Source organism: Pyrgilauda ruficollis, unplaced genomic scaffold, assembly GCF_017590135.1.
Source record: "Pyrgilauda ruficollis isolate IOZ18807 unplaced genomic scaffold, ASM1759013v1 scaffold47, whole genome shotgun sequence".
Classification (NCBI taxonomy): domain Eukaryota; kingdom Metazoa; phylum Chordata; class Aves; order Passeriformes; family Passeridae; genus Pyrgilauda; species Pyrgilauda ruficollis.
Genome location: NW_024526266.1, coordinates 5,912,348 through 5,919,370, shown reverse-complemented (window position 1 = coordinate 5,919,370; position 7,023 = coordinate 5,912,348).

The window sequence follows — 7,023 nt, the reverse complement described above, 5'->3', positions numbered from 1 at the left end:
TCATTAGTTAAGGTTGTGCATAGTTATGTTTTTTGGTATATTGCTACTATGTTGCAGAAGATATCTGTAAAGAAAAACAGGGCAAAAAAGTAAGTGCCACAGAGGATTAATGTCATGGTCATAAACCTGCAAGCAAATTTGAATTTGTTCTAAACTATTTTGTACTTCTGACATTGGCAGAAAAGCAATGTTGGTAAGCTGGAGCAGGTTTTGTGTTTGTGAGATTTTTTTTGTGTTACATCTGGCAAGATCTCTGTGGCCTGCAGGCAGTACAGCTTTGCTTGTCAGGACCAGGTTACTGAGAAGCCAACTGCTGGATTTACTCTCCTTCTGGAGACTAGGCTTGGTATTCCCATCCTGTTCTCTATGTGTGGATTTGTGTGAAAGTTCTCTCATAAACTGCCTTTAATTTCTTTGTTTACTCCATAAAACCAAAGTATCCTTAATCTGCCAGGAGTCTGGAAGGATTTAGATCAGTAGTGGCTGTTAGTACTGTGTCCTGGGTCAAGGTGGCTAAACTATTTATCTTTTAATTATGTCTTTCTGAATGGCATGTCACCCTTTCAAACAAATCTTCCTTTTCTAAAATATCTTCAAATATATATTTTTAAGTCTTTCTTTTCAGAAGCTAGAAGGAAAACATGGTTTTAAATGTAACCAAAATCAACTGGTTGTAGGGGAAAACCCCAACTCTCGTCTTATTTCAATTTTACTGTGGTTTTGGTGTCTTAATCTGACACACATTCTAGCTTGGGCAGAGTAGCCAAGGCCCTGTCTTTCCCAGCTCCTGCTCCTCCTGAGCTATTTCTCAGCAGGAAGGTGAGCTGGCTGCCTCTCATTCAGGGGGCTTTGGCTGCCTTGGGGCCATAAGCTGCAGCTGGGCTGCTGGGATCTTTCACAGGGGAAAATAAGCAAAATTTACACAGCAGAGTTTTTCCTGAGGATGCAATGCTGGTGCAGAGTGGGGTGTAATTTTTACATAATTACTCCTGTGTTATTTTACATCTTATTGCAGAAGCTATCAGCCTCCTGTTCCTTTCCCTAGTAAGAGGTTTTCTGTATGACCAAGCATGTTGGGTTTCACCAGGTAGCAGGTGGTCTTTCTCCTGCAGTCCAGGCTTCAGGGGAGGCAAAAGAAAGCCAAACGGAAAACCTGAGAGGGATCACATGGATGGTGTTCTGAAGAAACCACTGAATAAATGTTTGTGACAGAGTTCTCTAAATGTGCAGTGCTTTTCCAAGTACCCCACGAGGAAGCATGCCTCATTGACTGGGGACATTCATGGCTTTATTGAAAGATGGGAGAATGAATAAACAATACTTTATTTAAACAAACAAAACAAGAAAAAAGCAAAACTCACCTCCTGGGAACTAGGAAGCAATGGTGTTTGCTTTGATCCTTTATTTGCACAGTGGGTAGACATTTTAATCTCTCTTACTCCAATTACAGTGGCAAGTACATGTTGCCCATTTCACTTTTGTTGTTGGGTTTTCTGTTCCAAGTATTGTAATTCATGTAGGATTGCCTGGAAATGCAAAGTTTGTTCTTGATTTAACTCACTTTGTTCTCAGTTGCTTTTGGGTAAGGGCGTTGGCCCGTATCTGGTGGAAGGGACGGAACAGGCTTGTGGTGTTTTGTGCATGAGGAGGAGATAACTGGGGTAATCTTTACATCTCATCTAAAGCCTCTGAGGATTCTTGTGGTTCAGCATCCCTGATGTTAAACTTGTGAGGATGGATTTATTTCAATTACACCTGTAATCTGTGCTTCTGAATGAGCGTGATGATTCCATGTAGTAATGGTGCTCTTTTTTCCCCCCACTTTGGGGAGACTCGATGATATAAAGATTTGAAGCTTGACATAAAGGAGTTGAAGCTTAGCATGGGACTCTTCACCAGATCCACATGATAAGTAATGGAACAACTTAATAAGGGCAAATATCACTTGGAGATATGTGGCAGTTAGAGATGTCCCTGATGAACCTCAGCTTTCTTGCCTTTCCTTCCCTCCTCAGTCTCTAACCCTGCTAATAAGCAAGATCAGTGAGTTTGGTTTCCTGTGTTGTTCTGATTTTCTGGCATAAACATATCCACAAAACAACGACAACATTCCTATGGCTGTCTTCATTACTTGCTTGCATTCTTATCCAAAATGAAAATCTTTGCTTAGCTGAGGCCTTCAGTTGCCCTGGCTACAGACACTTTGTATATTAATGCTTTCTCCTTATCAGAAGCTGTTGGTAACTTTCTTTTGAAAGAAGAAAATGGCAATTTCACTAGTCTTGGTTTTGATAAAAATCAGTGGTATCTGAGCTGCTGCTGGTGAAGATTTCTTAACTCTTGTGGTGAATTTTTTTTTTCCAGAGTTGAAAGCAAAATACTTTTAAAGCTTGTTGCCTGGACACTGAGGTGGCTTGAATCCCCAAAGTCCTCCATTTGTTTTTCAGAGGTCTGTCTAAAATAATAGATTCCTGGCTCTCTCAGCTCCCTTCTGTTCAGCTGTGTGTAACCAAATTTAACAGGAGCTTTTTCTTCCACACAGCAGCTGAGTGTGAAACCATCATTTCACCAAGGTTTTGTTGGGATCTGGAAGCTCCCTGTGGCATAACCCAAAGCTGTGTATTGTGAGGATTTAAGACATCAACCTCTGGCTTTGAATGAGCACAGGATGGACTGGTAGCTTGTTATTTCAAATGATTGGCTCCTGGAAACACAAGTGGGCATCCAAAACTGATGGATGTCATTCCCAGTTTATTCTCAACCTCAATTAACACTGTTTCAGTATTTTTAAATGCTTTCTTAATAAAATTTGGCTTTTAGTGATTGCACTTGGAGATCACCTGGAGAGCTCATGCTCTGCCACTTACTGTGGAGGGGCTTGACAGCTGGCCTGCAAGCAAAGCTGAGTTAATAGAAGAAATAAAAATTGATGATTTTCGAGTGCATCCATAGCAAGGAAGAAGACAAGGCTGCCACATGGAAACAGATTTAAAAAGATACATGAACATTTTTGTAAGCTAGGCTACGTGTATAAGTAGATGTGTATACGTGCCTTATTAAATTTCTGTTAAACTTTTGCCAATTATATTGACATTAATTGCTTTGCACCAATGAATATAATATGTTATTGTAATGTAGTTAATGACTTAAGATCACGCTTTGTTGAAAGTATATAAGCTGGAGAACACGCAGAATAAAAACTTTTTCTTCTTAGACTCTGATCATGTGTGTATATGTCATGTCTGACCTAACGGTGACACTGACAAGGTGATTACAGGGCTTACCATGGATGAAAGAGAGGGTGTTTCCATCAGTCTGGAGGTTGGGAGGGGCTGGAGAAAACTGCTGGGGAATTTTTGAGGGCCTTCCAGAGGTGAGACCTGGAAGCCATGCAGCTGAAATTAAGCACAGTCACTGCCAGCATCCTGAGCAACATGCATTTTATCTGATTTTTAAAAAGCTGATTATTTTTGAGGGGGCTACAGAAAAACTCTGCTTTGTAAATGCTAATTTGTTTGTCTGCTGCTAATAATCCTGGATCTGTCTTGGATTACTGCCTAACAGACCACAACTTTGGAGCCAGTGTATCATAACAAATTAATCAAAACATCTGCTTTGTAATAGTCACACCTTCTTTCTTGGATTGATGAGACAGCACTATGCAATTTCAATTTACTTGAGGCTATGTTGCCATTTAGTACTCTGATACCTTGCCAAAGGGTTAGTGACTGAGTTTTCCAGCATCATTAGCATGTGAAACTCTGAATTCCTTGGTTTTGTTGCTTTGAACTGTTATCCATGTCACCGGCACACTGAGTCAGTGTGATACACTGCAGCTATTTGGTAATATTCCTGGAATATGGTATAAAACAGTTTATTCTGAGAAGTTACAAGCTAACAGTGGCATATTCTTACTCTACTTCACTTACTTATTACAGCTTATTCCAGCTGGCACCAGAGGCCACATGCTTTTTGCTCTTTTTTTTTTTCCCTGGGAAGTTTTTGGCGAAATGTGTCAATTCTCCAATCTGTGGTACCAGCACATCTCTCAAGAGGTGCTGTCAAGAGCCCCTGCACAGTTTCATGAGGAGAACCTGCTCTGTCCAGACATCTGCATGAGGAAAGGGATCTTTGATGACAGTGGAGCAAAGGTTAACCTTCTCAAAAATGGTGTGCGCTAGAGCCAGGGATGAAATTCAGATTTACAAGACTGTGGGCACATTAGAAGTGAAACATTTCAAATATAGAAAAGTCCACTGTATTTACTGTGGACAGAGCTCCCAGTGATGTGTGGAGACATCAATAGGGAATTCTTTTTGTTTTACATACCATGTTTTGGCTTGGTTTTTTATCCTGTTCCTGCTTCCTGTGAGCAATGCAAGAGTGATTGACTATGTGAAAAGCTATGGAATGGGAATTCCTTGGATGAAAATTGTTATGTGGCAGCAACTCTCACCAAATTAGACCCCTGAGTTTTATATACCCTCTAAAGGGATGTTTAAATGCCTCTCTTTAAATCATAACCAGCATATTGTGGCAGTGAAAGGCATTATTTTAGGATCAGCTAGTTCTAAGCCTGTGTGCTTTCTGGAAGACATGGAACCTCTGGGAAGGAAAGGATTACTTCTGAAAATACTTCCAAGGCTGCTATCAGGACAGAAAAGTGCTTCCAGGCTCCTTGCCAAGCCCTGGGGTTGCATCTCTCCTTTTAGAGTATGTTTTGTTAATGCTAGGGAGATGGTGTGCTCTTGTATGTTTTGTCTATTCTAACTGGAATAAAAGAAGTGACCTTTCAAAGGATAATTAATTGCATTTTCCTTCCTATTTTGTTTGTTAGTTTCCTACTGAACCTAAGCTGTAAGTGCAGATATCTGCTGGCTCTGTCAAATGGTACCTTCATCTCCTCAAGGCAGCAAATTACAAATTTAAAAGCTATATCTATTGATAATAAATGAAGGGCTAAGTGGGAAGTTACTTTTCCAAAATACCTAGGTATCATGCACTAGTGGAGAAGTTTTGAGTAATAAACTTATAATTGCAGAATTTCTGTACCCAGTATATTATCAGGCAATAGCAAAATCTGAGGGCTCATTTTCAGGTCATTTTGATGTGGGATATTTTTTTTCTTCCTTGTTTATTCTGGCAGCAATTGATGGAACTGGGGAGAGACCAGGAATTCAGGTTCCATTCCAGGCACTAAAACAGACTTTCCCACATGACAATGGAGCAAGCTGGTTTTTGTAGCAGGTAATTGGAGCACTTAGGAGAGCAGGCAGACAGTGGTGTGAGTGCTCAGAGGAGCTGGGAATTCTCAGAGGAGCTCTGGTGCCACAGTTTGCAGGAGCAGTGACCAGGTGAGAAGGGCTGGAATAACAGAAACACGGTAGAGCTTCATGGGGGAGGAAATGGGCACAACTGCCATGCAAGGAATAATTGGAAGAAAAATCCACAGAATATTCAGCTGACAAGTGATCCAAATGGAAATGATAATGGTCATGGAAAGAAGGCCCTAAACGTCTAGGGAACTTGCATGGGAATTTTGAAAAGTTTGCTTCCAAGTTTCTCCCTTCAGATATGGGCCCTAAATTGTCTTAATATGCTCATCAACTGCTCATATGCAGTTTGGGGTGTTATTTCATTTTGGTGCTGCCATTTTCTGTATGATTTCTCAATTTCTTCAGAGAGTCAAGGAAATGTATCAATACTTCATGGAGGAGCAGAATTTCAGTCTGTGCCGTGTAGACACAACACTACTCTGACTCTTACTGAGTTTCCTTCATGTTTGAACTTACAAGTTTTTCCCTTTTGCACATATACATCTGTATTAATACATTTATTTATGAGTTATAGCTGGCAAGTTTCCAGCATGTAGAAGTGTCTGAAGAAACCTTTTACAGAGCTACATTTCCTACAGTGGTGGGAAGGCAGAGATAAGCTGCACTTCTGATAACAGCACCTTTTCAAGGAATTACTAAAACAGAATACAAGTGACATCTTTGCATTTATTTGTCTTAGAACTGAGTGAGGTGTTTGATTGGCTGCTGAGCATTCTGCAAGGTGTACTCATTAGGGCTTTGGCAATGTCAGCTGTGAGCTATGTCACCTTCCTCTTGCTGAACAAACTCACTACAATCTTCTCAAAGGGAAGGTAAACACAAGTTACATTCCAAACAGGTTAGTCTGGCTGCCTTATATGGATTAAACTGTGACAAAACCAAGGACAAGCTGAGCTTTTGGCATCATTGCAGTCTAAGTGGGAATGAGGAAAAAAAAGAGAAATTGGCTTATAAGAGTTTTAGGAGTCCAATATCAATTACTGGAAATAATTCCTATAAGGGAGTTGTAGAGGTTTAACAGATTTTAGGTCTTCAATGAGAGTCTGTGATCAAGTCTAAGAATTAGACTTGGATGGTTGCTTGGAGAGTATTTCCAAACATTATTGGCTTGGTTCGTTAACTGAGCCCTGCACAGTCCTCCAACTTCAATTAAAAGCAGAGACATCAAACATACCTATAATATTTGAAGACTTCTGCCATGCAGAATATTATATAGTTGTAACAAAATGCAGACCATTCCCTGTGCTTTTCTTGCTTAATATAAATATTTGTGTGGTTGCTGTATAACACATGTGTAAATATTAAGCATATTAAAAGTCAATCTTACTAACAATGCCTAACAGCTCTTATTCATGCTTTGAAGACTGACAGTTAATTGTCTATTATTTAAGCAGCAGTTGTACCATCTTAGCATGTTGAGGCCTTCTTATGTGCTACATACTTGAAATAACAAATAAAGCTGCACTGATCTTCAAAGCAGGTGGCGGGGATAAATGGTCTCTCTTGAAATTTGAACATTGTATAAAATATCAGATTTTTCTCCAGGCAGGTAAAAGTAACTTCGAAAAAGAAAAAAAAAAAAAAAAGAAAAAAGGGCAAAATATGTGACTACTTGTGTTGAGAATCTAGAGAGGCATGCACAGCAACAAAACAGTGTAAATCAGCTTGAATTAGCCGGACTATTCAG